The sequence below is a fragment of the Artibeus jamaicensis genome, unplaced genomic scaffold (genome assembly GCF_021234435.1).
Source record: "Artibeus jamaicensis isolate MK-2021 breed Jamaican fruit bat unplaced genomic scaffold, CSHL_Jam_final scaffold_1964, whole genome shotgun sequence".
NCBI classification, from domain to species: domain Eukaryota; kingdom Metazoa; phylum Chordata; class Mammalia; order Chiroptera; family Phyllostomidae; genus Artibeus; species Artibeus jamaicensis.
In genome coordinates this window covers 39338853-39353785 of record NW_026522030.1, presented here as the reverse complement: position 1 = coordinate 39353785, position 14933 = coordinate 39338853, and the positions used below count along the sequence as shown (strand labels likewise).

At 46.0% G+C, this 14933-nt stretch overlaps 1 protein-coding gene and 1 pseudogene across 4 annotated transcripts in view; one reads left to right on the top strand and one right to left on the bottom strand.

Annotated features, from left to right (window-relative positions):
* Positions 1 to 12564, bottom strand: part of KANK1 (KN motif and ankyrin repeat domains 1) — a 191589-nt gene extending 179025 nt beyond the window's left edge. For all 4 annotated transcript variants that reach the window (XM_053656238.1, XM_053656240.1, XM_053656239.1 and 1 more), the window contains exon 1: positions 12264 to 12564. The gene's annotated coding sequence lies outside the window, so the exon portion shown is untranslated. The remainder of the gene's footprint in view (positions 1 to 12263) is intronic.
* Positions 2662 to 3724, top strand: LOC119063982 (lysine--tRNA ligase-like; annotated as a pseudogene).
* Positions 12565 to 14933: the final 2369 nt, after the last annotated feature.

Sequence of the window (14933 nt, the reverse complement as noted above, 5' to 3'; positions counted from 1 at the left end):
AGTCCCCTCATGGCTGTAAGTCCACACACAAAAAGGTGTGACCGGAGACGACTGGTGGGGAACAAGCACCCGCCCCAGACACGTACCTGGCAGGTCGGGTCAAATCTCTTCTTAACCAAATGTCTAAACTTCAGCTGTCAGAAGCATGGAATTCCTGATCACCCGCAGGACAGGTCACCACGCAGTGGGCACCTGCACCGCTACGGTACCTGACGAATCGGTAACTGAATCGGTGCCTTCGTGCAGATGTGGCAGCTTTAGTATGCTACTGATGAAGTCACACATGTTCATTCAATGTCTACTTTTTAATCCCTCGAAGCACAACCTAGTCACTCCCCTCCCACCCGCCTCCCACCCGGCCACTCCCACCCGGCCACTCCGTAAAAAGCCCCTGCTGCGCCTCCGGTCTCTGCAGGGTACCCCCCACCCCGTCAGTCCCAGAGCTGCGGACAAGCCTCAGATCCCACCCCAGAGCCACAGCTGCTCCCCTTTTCTTCCCGCCAATGAAAACTTACTAGAACACTAGACAGTTCATAGGACCGTAAGTTCCCTCAATATTTAAAAAAGTGTTTTGAATGGACAAAACTTTCATATCAGTACCTATCTGAACTGTTTCTCCAAATTGTCACTAAACCCCCGTGGAGCTAAGAAACCTTCAGCTGTAGTAAATAAACTTCAGGAATGTCTCTCCCGAACTCCTCTCCTTGATGGGGATTCAGCAGACTCTCCTCCCGCTTCTGAATTATGATGCCGACAGGAGATCAAGGTGCGGTGGTTCTGGAGGCAGAGAAAGCTTATTGGGTCGTCAAGGTCAGAAGCCCAGATCCTCCAAAGACACCTTCAGTACGCCATCCAGCATTTAACCTTGCCACCAAGGGGCCCCACAAGTACCTTAAAGGTATTTAAAACCCACGGTGTCTGACCCTTGATCAGCAACACCCCTGATAACATTTAAGGGAAGATGGAACAGGTATCCAGAATCAGCACTAAACTGGACTGCATTCTTAAAGAAGCACGCAGTCCTTGGGAGAAAAACAATTGAGAAGATAAAATAAGTGCTATAAACAGAAGCTGAAGGGTGAACTCTCAAAGGGCCAACAGGAAATCAATCCGAACAAACTCAAGCACACCAAATCATATGTTACTAAGTTTCATAAAATCACATTTCAGAAACGGCAGAAACGTTCAGGACTGCCGCTGCAGCCTCAGTCTGCCCCTCATCCCTGTGATGACAAACCTCCTTCTTTTTCTCCTTTTAAAAATTATGCACCAAGAACTCAAATTTTCTTGTACATGTTTATGTGGGAATTTAATTCCTGGCCAACAACAGAGCATGACTCAGACCAATTCCCTCCTAAAAATATCACAGTGAAGGGCAAAAAAAACCAACAGACTGATTTAACAAGGTGGGAAAGTTGAAAGAGACAGCAGGAGCAGTCTTCAAACACAGAGAACCGACTCTCACAACCGGTAGGGTTTGCTCATAAACTCTGCTCTTTTCAGTTCCATTAGTAAATCTCCTGAGATGCATCTCCCACCAAATTAAAAGACAAAAAACCATGAAGAGTGAATTTTATAGCATGGAGAAATAGAAAAGCTAGACCAATTTAAAAATGGATATAAAGTCTCCAGATGAATTCCCTAACTGGTCTCGCTTTTCTATTTCACTACGCTATAAAGTAAAATGTATAAACCTTTTTCTGAGGTGCTCATTTTCATTAGTCTGAAGAATTCAGTGACTCACATTTACCCAACTGGCTAAAGTAAGACAACAGATAATAACATGTACCAGCTAGAACATGGAGCCGCTGGAACCCACACGCCGCTGTTGGGAATATATATTAATACAGCCTCTCTGGCAGACTCTGCTGCAGCTGCACCGTGTGGCCCAACAATCCCACTACTGAATACATTTCCGACATCGATGTCTGCATGTCTTCACCAGAAAACGCACACACGTGTTCATGACAGCGCCGTCCACATCGGCCCACAACTGGAAACATCCCAAGGTGCATCTCCAGTAGGATGGATAAAGAGCGGAACATTCTCACCAAGGAGTACAATGTGGTGATGGGAATGAACAGACTGCAGCGCGTCTTTCTCACCAACATAACGTGGGAGTCGGAGAAGCCAAACGCAGGAGAGTGCGCAGCCCGCGACTCCACACACAGAGTCCGGAAACTGCCACAGCAATCTCTAACACAGAAGGACAGCCCTTGGGCGAGAGCAGTGAGTGGAAGGGGGCAGACGAAGATGAGCAAGCTTGGGTCCACGGCATTTTGGGGAAAGGACATGAAGGAGTATTTGGCAGAAAAGTGAGTGGTAGCATCATGACAATATGAGCAATCGCAGCCCCCCAAAAGGGCCTCTTTTAATCAGTTTTTAATAGAAACAAGCAGCTCTATTAAGAATATGAAAGAAGGGATCGGAGGAGAAAATGAATGAATTCAAGTTTAATTTCTACTTTTGCTCTAATTACTTTCTCATGGTTACCCCGTGACCTTTCCCCAAGGTCAAAGGGTAAAGCAGTCCGAATAACTCAAACGAGATCTGAACAAATTTAACCAAAAATGTAACACAAATATCAAAAATTTACATTCTTTGCCTTCTAATCAAGCCAAAAACTGTATAAATTAAAAGAAGTTTTATCTACAATATGCAATGTATGTAAACACACATCATCAGAGACACTTAGACTTGATCCTGAATGAGCCTGTGAGTCAAAATGTTCTCCTCCATTCCGAGATCATCACATTTATAAGAAGGTTCTTGGAAGAACTGGGATCCCTGCATATCATCATCCTGTGATGAGTGCAGTCCCAGAGGGGCATGGCCAGGCCTCCCAGCACCCACCACCATGAGCTGGGCCTGAGTGTATACAATTGCTCCAGAACACTACCATAAGATGCTGGTGGTTGGTGGCACTGTCTGGGTTAGGAAATCGAACGCCAGTTCTGGATGAAGAAATTGACGATTCACAATCCTGAGTTCACCATCTGTGAGCTCTATAAGGTCTACATGGACTACAGTGATCTCACAGAAATCACGGAGAAGATGATCTCAGGAATGGTGTAGCACATGACAGGCTGTTACAAGGTCACCTACCATCCAGAGGGCCAGGAAGGCCAAGCCTAGGAGAGTGACTTCACCCTACCCTTCTGGACAGTCACCATGACAGAAGACCTTGAGAAAGCCCTCGGGGAGAAGCTCCCAGAAACTAACTCTTTGAAACTGAAGAAATAAACAAAATTCTTGATGATATCTGTGTGGTGTAAGCCACTGAATGCCCTACCCCTGGGACCACAGCCAGGCTCCTTAATAAGCTTGGAAGTGACCAACATCAATCCCACATTAATCTGGGATCAACCCCAGATAATGAGCCCTTTGGCCAAATGGTGTCATTGTGAAGAGGGCCTGACTGAGTCCTTTGAACTGTTTGTCGTGAAGAAGGAAATATGCAATGCCTACAGGAGCTGAATGACCCCATGCGGTAGCTTTCTGAAGAACAAGCCAAGGCCGCTGGCGATGATGAGGCCATGTTCACAGATGTCAAGGGCTGCCCCCCACAGTGGCTGGGGCACGAGCGTGCACCGAGTCACCTTGTTTCTCACAGACACCAATGAAATCAAAGAAGTGCTACTGTTTCCTTCCATGAAACCCGAAGAAAGAAAACGTAGCAACTGCTGATACACGGGAAAGCACAACGGCTGGCACTTCTGTCTAGAAAATGATAACTTCAAGTCATAGAACTCAGGCACGTTTGCATTTCTTTCTCATTGTATTTTATTTTGTTGTTGTTGTATTACAGCTGTCCCAATTCCCACCCCCTGCCCCACCCACTCCAACCCCCACAGTCAGTCCCCACCCTGATGTCCACGTCCATGGGTCCTTTATACGTGTTCCTTGACCAGACCCTCCCCCTCCTTTCCCCCTTCCCCCCACCGCCATCCCCCTTCGCATTTCTACGAAAGAACATGGACTTGCCAGATGCTATAGGTCCTCAACATGTGAGTTCAAAACAATGAGTTTTTATCTACCTTTCCATGCTGGAACAATCAAATGTAAGTTTAAACTTTGTCTATAAATAATTGACCTAAAGGTGTTAAGTCTATAATACCTTGACATTTTTCTTGGATCATTTGAAACATGGAGTATGGAAGGTAGCCCTGACTGGTGTGGCTCAGTGGGTTGGGCACTGTCTGCAAACCAAAAGGTCACTGGTTCGATTCCTGGTCAGGGCACATGCCTGGGTTCTGGGCCAGGTCCCCAGCTGGTAGGGGGTGGTGTGAGAGGCAACAGATCAATATTTCTCTAGCATGTGGATGTTTCTCTCCCTTCCTCTCTCCCTCCCTTCCCTGCTCTCTAAAAATAAACAAATAAAATCTTTTTTTAAAACAAGGAATATGGAAAGTAAAGGTTCACAGGAACTCTGAGTAAACAGTGAGGAAGTTGTCTGAATTCTGCTTCTTCCATTATTCTAGGAGTTTTATATGTATGGACATACACATTGCTTACACATTTTGATAATGTTTTAAGAAGAAATTTTAAGTTATCTCTGAGCCTCTTTGTGGCATTCCTTCATTGTGTCTCTTTGCTTCCTTTTGTTTGTATGCTGGAAAACTTCCTATGTATTTTTAAGCATAATATGACTCTTCATTCATAAAATTAAAAACAGATTTGAAAACTCAAAAAAAAAAAAAAACCCAAGGAACTGCAAGGGAATTCTTGTACGTTGCTGTCCACTTGACTCTCGCAGTAGTCACCAGAAGAGAGAAAAGGAATTGAGAATTCCTTTTTTACACCTTGTTACCAAATAAACTGTCTCTCAAAAAATACACATACAACCCAACGATAACAGAGGTCCTTGTGTGCTTCTCAGGGCATCAGATAATTATTAAAAGGGGTTAGTGTGTCTTCTGGGAGTTAAACTAAGCCCCACTGCTCAATTCCATTAACTAGATAAATTAAAAAAAAACCAACAACAGACGTTCGGGCTTCCTGACACTTTGAAATATAGAACTGTTTCCAATCAACTGATTGCTTCTGTAATGAATAAAGCACGGGAATATTTATTTCAAACAGGTTACTTGTTTTAAGATTCTTCGAGAATATCATTTGCTTCCAGCATCCATACTTTAAATGAAAAGCCCAAGAAAGGAAAAAGGCAGCAAGTATCTGAGTTTAAAAGCCAAAGGGGGAAATAAACACTGCTGGATTAAGTGCTACTCTCGCTTGCTCACTCGTGCAGAGCGCAGGCTCACAGGCAATTCCCTCGCCCAAGGCCTGGACTGTTGTAGTAAGAGCCTCGCCAGCAGCTCCCCCATTCGGGACAGCTCTGTGTTCTCCTCCGTTGCCCCCACCATACACACACGCGCCGCAATAAACCCCGGTTTTCCACCTCTCCAGGGCCCTGTCGGGTATAAAATGCTTTACTTAAAATTATAAAGGTAGCTAACAAAAAGAGGACTAAAGATAGTAAGATAAAAATAAGAGCATACTGGGAAGCAGAGGCAAGAGAAGAGAAATAAGAGGCAATATCAATTCCCTTCTTCCTTAGCAGGGAGTTAAAAGCTACGGTCAAATTTGTGAAATCAAGTAGTATGGACAGTGACAGTTTAAAATGAAGGCTGCAAATTCTCTGACACTCGTCCCGTCGAGTGGCAGGTCTGTGTCCCTCCCCTTGAGTCTGAGCAGGCTCCCTGACTGCTCATTACAACAGTAAAAGGGAAGTCACGTTACTCGGAGGCGAGGTCATAAAAGGCCATGAAATTTCCAGCTGGCTCCCATGAGGTAAGCTCGCAGCTTGAGGTAAGGGTATGTGTCAACACGAGGGGTGTTCTGAGATGAGGTTAACGTTCTCATGAGTGAATCTGGGGAGAAGCAGATTGCCCTCCACGATTTGGGTGGTCTTCCCAACTACGCCCTGTCGACCCGCAGCGGCCTCCTGCCTTCACTTTCTGCCTGGATTGCGTCACTTGCTCTGGTGCTTGGTTTAATCTCATGGTTTGTACAGCAACACGCTGCGCAGGTGTTCGTAGTCCAGGAGCAGTAGCCAGACTGCCCAGGTGTGGCCCAGGTGTGTAGTAGGACATACCATCTAGGTTCGGGTAAGTGCACTCTTTGATGTTCAAACAATGAAATCACCCGGTGACGCACGTATCCCCATCGTTACATGGAACATGACTGTACATGGAGGAAACCCGCTGGCCACGCAAGTGGTATGACCATCCAGGGCCACTGTGCTTAAATTATCACATGTACGGGCTCTGGTCAACAGACAACACTGAGCCCAGCCTTCCAGCCATCCCCCGCCAAGGCACACAACCTGGGAGCACAGCCTTCTCGGACCCGCAGACCAGCCCATTCACCAGTTTAGTGCCGCAGAGACCCCACCTAACATCACACGGAGCAGAAGCACCCTACTGAGCCCCACCTGGATCCCAGACCCACAGAAGCCAGAATACCATGAAATGATCGTTTAAGCCACGAAATTTCAAGGTAGTTTGTTTAATGATAACCACCAGAAGAACTAAAGTAAATACACAGTCATCAGGTAAGATACCCGAAAAGACACTATACTCTGAACTGGGATCAGAGAAGAGTGACAGGTATGGGTTTGCATTTTAAACCCTTCCTTGTTTACTGCATTCCTACAATGTACGGACAGGACTTCAGAAATTCAATAACGTGTACTGTATAACTGAAATTAGCTAAGGAAGTAGAACTTAAGTGTCCTAACACAAAAAATATGTATAGTGGTGATGTGTTAACTAGATGAGAGCAATTCTTTCACAATGTACACACACATCGAATCATCATGATGTACACTTCAAATATACAATTTTATTTGTCAGGTATACCTCAATAAAGCTGGGGAAAAGAAATTTTAAAAATTAAAGAAACACCCTGGCTGGTGTAGCTCAGTGGATTGAGCACGGGCCTGCGAACCACACAATCGCAGTTCAATTCCCAATGAGGAAGGCACATGCCTGGGCTGCAGGCCAGTTTCCAACAGGGGACTCACGAGAGGCAACCATACACTGATATTTCTCTCCTTCTCTCCTTCCCTTCCTCTCTAAAAATAAATAAATAAAATCTTTAAAAAATTAAAAATTAAAGAAACAACAACAAACAGATTTAGCACATATTGTATATCAGTCAGTCTTCTAAGTACTCCATGTGTTTTAATTCATTTAATCCTCACAACATTCCCACGAGGGGGGTGATTTTATTGTGCCCATTTTAGAGATGGGAAGATGAGACGTACAGAGGTTCAGTAACTATACCAAGATCACACATCAAGTGGCAGGACTTAGATTCAAACTAGTAAGTCCGGGTCCAGAGCTACATTTCAACAAAGATCAGCAGTCACAAGCCACGGAGTAAGGGTACAATCTCAAACTGCCATTCACCTGGATATCCAAGCAGGTGACTGACACGTACTGTATGTCAAGCCCTGCTGGACTACCCTGCTTCTTCAGAGCTACTACCTAAACACCAACGCCATTTCATCTCCACCTGTACAGGTCTCAAGGCCCAGTGTCCCTAAATACCACCCAAATCTCTCCACCGAGCACTAATTTCTCCATCCCCTACATTTTCAGAATAAGCCATTTATATCAGCTATTTTCATCCTTCTGACACCTGCCACAACCCTGTATCTGTCTCCCCACTTACTATGAACTCTGGAAGGCTCTTTGCTTAAAACATTTTTCCAGCTTTATATTAGTTTGCTTATTTTCAGTATCTTCCAGACAAAGAATGGTAAGGGAACAGCATCAACCAACCCCATTATCCAGAGTGGTCTGTAGACCTTAATCTTCCCCCTTGAGACAGCTCAGTGGTCTTTTCTTCTTCAGAAATACCTACCCCCTAGTCACTTTCTAAAGACCCTTTTAAAGTTCACCTCAAGTCTTATTACTTATGGAAGCCAACTGTAACCAACCAGGCAAAAAAGACCTCGTTAGTGACTCAGAACTCATATAAACACTCAGTATCTGTTAACTGAACTAAACACTCCTTTGTCTCATATGCGAATTCTGCCTAGGAGGTACTGTTAATTTTTATACAGAATTTCTAAACCATAAACTACTCAATGGTATGATCCCTTTTATATTCCCTAAAGCTCCTAGCTCAGTAGCTGTGCAAAGAAGTAACCTATAAAGAAAAACATTACATGATTGGTAAGTCAAATTACAACAAAAGTCACATTTATGCTATTTATCAAGAAGATATCATGGCCAACCTCACCATTATTTTGAGAATTTGCAAGTTAAACTAATGAGACACCTTTTGCAAGTAACATATTGACAATTTAAGATTTCTTTAATGAATTCTATAATAGATTCGTGGACAACTTGATTGTGCAGGAAACGGTTTAACAATAAGGATCCAGATTCCTCAAAAGGAAAGTCTCTAGTTTATAAAGTAGTGGAAAGAAGTGGAAAAACCACAGGGACAAAGATGACTCCTACAGCAATACACAGGGTGGGGCAAAAGTAGGTTTACCATTATTCCTGTGGAAATACAACAATTAATAAATAATACAAGAAAAGCCAGTTCACATACTCACAGCTGTATGACTGTTTTTGGTCCCACCCTGTATACCAGTAAAACTACAGAATTTAACACATTTCCAATGTTGGGGAGATTAAAAGGAAACATAGCCGTGGGACTGTAGGAATTAAACAGTCATGGGCACAAGAGCAACTTTAAGACATAGTGTCAAGTCCTGACTGACATGGCTCAGTGGGGGGTGGGCATCGTCCCAGAAACCGGAAGGTCACCAGTTTGAAAGGTCACTGGTTTAATTCCCAGTCAGGGCACATGTCTGGGTGGCAGTCCAGGTCCCCAGTTCAGGGCATGCAAGAAGCAGCCAATCGATGTTTCTCTCCCACATTGATGTGTCCCTGTCTTTCTCCCTTCCTTCCCCTTCTCTAAAAATAAATAAATATTTTTTAAACAGTACCAAGATGTAAACAAGACTCAAAATTGAATATTAGGATTACGGCTTCATAAAAATATAAACAGGCATGGAAAAGTACTAGAATCGAACACAACAGAAATAATCGGTCTGCTAAGATGGGTTAACATGGGTCACCTTTTGCCCACCTGCCAAATTCTCTGTAAGTCTGCTGCTTTTGAAATTTAATAAAAGAATAGGACAGAGACCTCATACATTGCTGGTAGAAGTATAAACTGTACAGTTACTCTGCAATCTGTTTAGCGGTATCCTCTAACCTAAACACTAGTTTAGAACTTAGCAATTCACTGCCAAGTACATACCCAATACAAACATGCACACGTGCACCAAGATGTACTAGAACGTTCATAGTCGCACAATTCACCACTGACAAAATTCCGAAAGGAGTCAAATGCCCATCAACCCTAGAATGGATGAACAAATCCAGGTGTAATTACACAACGGAATACTGACCAGCAATGATAACGACTGAACTACAGCCACGTGCAACATTCTGGATAAATCTCACAAGCGATGTTGAGAAAAAGAAACAAGATTCACTCACACTCCACCAGCCCACTGATCCTGTGTATGCAGAGCAGAAAACAGGCAAAACTAATCTATGGTTAGACTAGCCCTCGGGGAGAGGGAATGATGGGAAAAGAGCAGGCGGGGCCTTCTGCAATAAGGCAATGTTCTGTTTCTTGGTCTTGGTGCTGGTTGTAAGTTTATACTCATTTTGTAAAAATCTGTCATATTGTATGTTATAGTTCAATTTTTTAACTACTTAAAAAGAAAAGATGGCATAAGCCACGCTACCCACACAAGAGGCATAAAGTTTCCTGTAACTTTGCAACCAAGTTGGCTTCTTCATTTGATTGGAGAGCAGAAGAGAAATGCAGCGGTTGTTGCACAATTTACCTAGTTTCAATTCTACTCACTAAAATGTGATTTAAAAAACATGCACAAATAATCCAACAAATTATCTGTAAATTTTTCACTGAAATCCCTTTTGCTGCTTCTGAATCCCTCATCCTGCAGCTATTCTGTTTTAACAGACCTCAGCTCCCAGGAACGCTCCCCTTTCAGCCATTCCCCACCTCTTCCCCAATTCCTTTAATTCCCTCCAACTAGACCCTTTCCCATCCTCCTCCCTGCTGGACTAGGGGATTAATGCACGAGCAGTTTAGTTCATGTGACTATCTGTGAGCAGATGTTGAGACTCACAAAATGAACCTAAGTCTTGAATGTATAGATTTTAGTGGCCATTGGCTTGTAATTTCTTTCTGTGGGCCACTGTGGATGATTTAAAACAAAACTATTTTTTAAATCCTCAGCCCTTTTTTTCCTAACTTCATCCTCCACAATGCAAAGGCAAATACCCCCCCCCCTTCGAAACACTCTTGCTGAGGCAGAACTTCAACTAGAATAATCTGTGGACTCGGCAAATCTAGAGAGCAAAAAGAGTGTCCCAATGCACCCCTGTATCCTAGGAGGATGAATCACATTCCTAATTTGTGTATGAAGATTAAACTGGCCAAGGATGGGGCTTCTCTTTCACCCTTGGCCATTTTCATCCTGCCATAGGACTGCCCATACTTAATTATTCTTCCACTGCCTCAGTAGCAGCACCTTTCTTTCCCAAAATCTACTGGGTGGAAAAGGCTTGAAGTTAATAATTGCTTAGTTTTCTTCATCTCTATCTTGGGAAAACTTCACCTTAAAATGGGGGAGTACTAGGCTGGGGGAGGGGGAAGGGAGGATGACTACTAACCGGGGACAGGTAATGGGTACAGGGCAGCTTTGGGAAAGCATCTGGAATTAGGTAGTAAGGACGACTGCATAACTTCATGAATATGATAAAAGCCACTGAATTATAACACTTTAAAAGGGCAAATGTATGGCATGCTTATTATTTCACTTTTTAAATAAATTAAAGTTGGAAGAGTGCCCAACAACCAACTTTTTTACAAGAAGCTAGAAGAAACAAACAACCACCAGGTAAAATGCTAGACACCACCTAAAGTTCAAGTTGAGCCCTGGTGGGGAGCTCCACTGATTAGAAGGACCAGATAACCAAGGCTGGGGGTTCATCACGGTCAGGGATTATACAATGTCTCTCTATTCTAAAATTAATAAAACTAAAAAAGTTAATTAAAAAATTAAAACCAAGCTGAATAAACTCATGAATGAAAAAAGAAAACCGGCCCTGATTTCAATCCAGCTCAGAGGTGCGATGGGGGGGGGGGGGGGGGGGCGGTGGATGAAGGTAAGGCAAGAAACTGCACAATTATAGATCTGGATCATTAACCTTCCTATTAGTCTAGCACCCTCGTTCTGACATACTATTTCATTAACACTGAATACAAGATGAACCTCCGTGGAGACGACGTGCACAGAGCGAGCGCTGGGGGACGCCATAGATTGTTTTTCACGCTAACTCGGCCAAAGCCCTCACCAAGTCCCCCAGTGCAGCGCAGTTCTAGCTGACCTGCAGGACTCACCGCGAAAAGCTGCCTCTGAAAACTCCACAGGGATCCAGGTGGAGGGGATGAACGGTCAAGGGCAGGAGGTAGCTGCCCTGAGCGCAGCATTCCCTGCGCGTTTGCCTAAGTGGCATGTTAGAGGTGGGCGTTCAAGGGACCAAGTCCGCTTAAGGACACTTGCCCCTTCCCTCGACTTGCTGCGTGCGGATGCTCCAGAAGCCCACGCTGTTCAGACCGGGTTCCGTGAGACTGGAGGCCAAAAGTTCCCACACCCCTCCCCCACTTCCCGGCCCCGCCAACCCCCGACCCGAGTAATCTCTGAGTCAGCTGAGGGCGACTCCAGGCCACCTGCTGCTCTGGGACAGAATAATAACGGGGTCGACCGCCAGTCCCTCTTGTGGTCGAGAACTCGCGGGGAGACGTCTCAGAGAATCTCTCGCCCCATCCCGAGCTGATTAAAGGGCCTGGAGGTACCAAAGTGCAGTGCGCCCTGGCCCGGGGCAGGACTTCCCGGCTGCCCGGAGCCCGGCGCGCGGCGCTACCTTTCCACACAGGCCGAGCCCTGCGGCTGCAGTGCACGCGCCACACAGGGATGACTCCGTCCCTAAGTCCCGCTCCGGAGCTGCCGAGGGGACGGAGGGCTAGGGAGTCCTCTGGGCTGCCTCTCCGCTCCAGCACCCCCGGCGTGCGCCCCGGCGCGCGCCAAGTTTGCCTGGCTGGGCTGAGGCCGGCCCCGGGCAGAGATCGGAGCCCCGAGGCCCCCGCGCCCACCCCGCAGGTGAAAACAGCGCCGTGCAGACCACTGCTCCACTCACCTCCAGGCGCTCTCCCCAACCTGCCGCGCCGGGAGGGCGGCTGGCCGGCTCCGCCGGGGTCCGGGACTCGGAGGAGGGGCGGAGCGGAGGGGGCGGAGCCGGCCCCGGCTGGCCAGCGCCAGAATTAAACTCCGAAACGCAGGGTATTTACCAGGGCCCCGCAACTAAGGCGAAGCAAAGTTGGGGGAGACTAGTAAGCTTCCGACGCCGGATGGGAAGTGACTGCGGCAGCGTCCCGCAGCGGTCGGGAGGCAACCCCAGGCGGCCCCTTAAACCTCCTGGGCACCGGGCTCTCCGCGGCGCTTCTTTGTACCCGGAGACCGGCCGGCGCGGGCCTCACTGCGCCTGCGCGCGGCCCCAAGCCCGCGGCGCCCACGAGCACCTTAGCGCACCTCCCGGCCGCGCCCGGCCTTCCGGCCACCGCACCGCTGGAACCCGCCCCGGCACGTTCCTTCTGCCCACGTGTGTTTATTTTTCCCCACAGCGGAGGGAAATAGCCCATCCCCCCTACCTCTTCCTGCGCCCTCACGACCCCGCCACCCCCCCACCCCCAGTGAAACTTGCCTTAATTCGGATCTATTATCTCTGACCCTGGGCGCCGCAGGGGTGGCAAGCCGACGCTCCCGTCTAGTGCCTTTTTACTGCCGCCTCCTTCCACTCCGCTAAGAATTCGCACTGTGCTGCCAGCCTGTTTTCTGGTCCGGGCTGAGAGATGGATTCCGGAGCGTGCAGGAGTCTCGTTCGCTGCAGGTGCCTGAGCCAGAGAGTCTCTGAGAGGCGGCTAAAAACCTCCTGCTGTTCCCTGGACCGGCCTTATGTCTCCGTGCGTCCGCTTCTGCTTGGCCTCAGAACAGAGTTCTCCGTTGAAAGGAAAAAGTGCGTGTCCAGAAGGGCGCAGATGTTTGGGGAACTCCAAAGAAAACGCGGTGCCTGCCTCGGGAACTGAGGACTGAACTAGGACACTGGATTCGGAGCAATTTCAGTGGGCGCGGGAGAGACTGAGTAAGGGTTAAGAAGCTGTGACTTGAGTCTTTCAATCCGAAGACAGTTTCAATAAACAGGACAGGAGGACCGACAAAAACCAAGTATTACTAAAACAAAAAACATTAATGCCAGCTCTTTAATTACTGATTTTCTTAAGAGCTCCTTCACAGCGCAACTCAGCAGGACCTTGCACACGTCACAGTATTTTTTGCAAATAGATTAAAGTGAAGAGCCATCGAACCTCACAAGTTGAAATGCTGGCCTCTGAGGGAGGGGAAGATGGGGAAATCAGCGCTCTTCCACTTGTTGATGGCAAAAGACATGCAAATTCCTGAAACTGATGGTCCCTGCCTGTTAAGGGGACAGGCGAAGGGCAACTCAAAGATACTGGGGACGGGAAATGTTACTTTTAGTCTTAGGTCCTTTGCCAGCTCACTGGGCAACAGTAAATAAACTCTTCCTTCTGGGCCTCAGTCTGTTCGTCTGTATAATAGGTACATGGATTCAGTAGGTTTTCTCTAAAATACACCCCACCCCAAATATCTATGATTCTACTTTTAAAAAAGCCTTCTTCCCAAGGTGATGAGTGGGGAATGAAAATGAGGGGGCCTCCTGCTTACACAAAGTGCCCGCACCCTTTATTTCTCCTTCCTTATTATTAGTAAGCATTTATTTCATACACCCTCAAAAGTTGGCAGGTCTAATCACGTGTGGCAGATTCTGAATTTTTACTGGATTTATATTTGAATATCTTCACTTTTCATCACTTTTCTATTGGTATACAATTCATATACCACAAGTGTATTCTTAAAGGGTATATTTCACTGACTTTGCATCATTCACAAAGTTACGCAACCCTCGTGACTAAGTCCAGAACACTTTCATCATTCCAGTAAAAAACCCATTGCAGTTGCCCCCCAGCACCCCCTCCCCACGCTTAGCCCCAGACAACCGGGGATCTACTTTCTTTCTCCATGCATGTGCCTGTTCCGGACATTTCATACAGAGGGCAGACTTTGGGTCTGGCTTCTTAAATTTAAAATAATATTTGCATGGTCCATCCATGCTATAGCATGTATCAGTACTTCATTCTTTTTTATAGCTGAGTAATATTCCATTGTACAGATAATACCATTATTTATCCATTTATACATTGATGGACATTTTAGGTCGTTCCTACTTTGGGGCTCTTATGGACAATGCTGCTATGAACATTCATGTACAAGTTTTTGTGTAAATATTTGTTTTCATTTCTCTTGAGTGTATATCTAGGAGTAGAATTTCTTTTTTTTTATTTTTTTAAAATTTAATTTATTTATCTTTAGAAGGGAAGGGAAGGAGAAAGGGAGAGAAACATCAAAGTATGGTTGCCTCTTGTGCATCCCCTGTGGGAACTGGCCTGCAACCCCGGTATGTGCCCTGACTGGGAATCGAACCGCGATTGTCTGGTTCGCAGGTCCGCTCTCAATCTACTGAGCTACACCAGCCAGGGCTAGGAGTAGAATTTCTTGGCTCAGTGGTAACTCTCTAACTTTTTGAGGAACTGAAAAATTTTCAAAGTGCCTGTACTATTTTACATTCTCATTGTGAAGGTCCTAATTTATCCGAGCCCTTGACAACGGTTGTTACTCTAATCTTTTTGATCATTTATATTTAGTAGGTATGAAGTGATATCTTCTGGTTTTA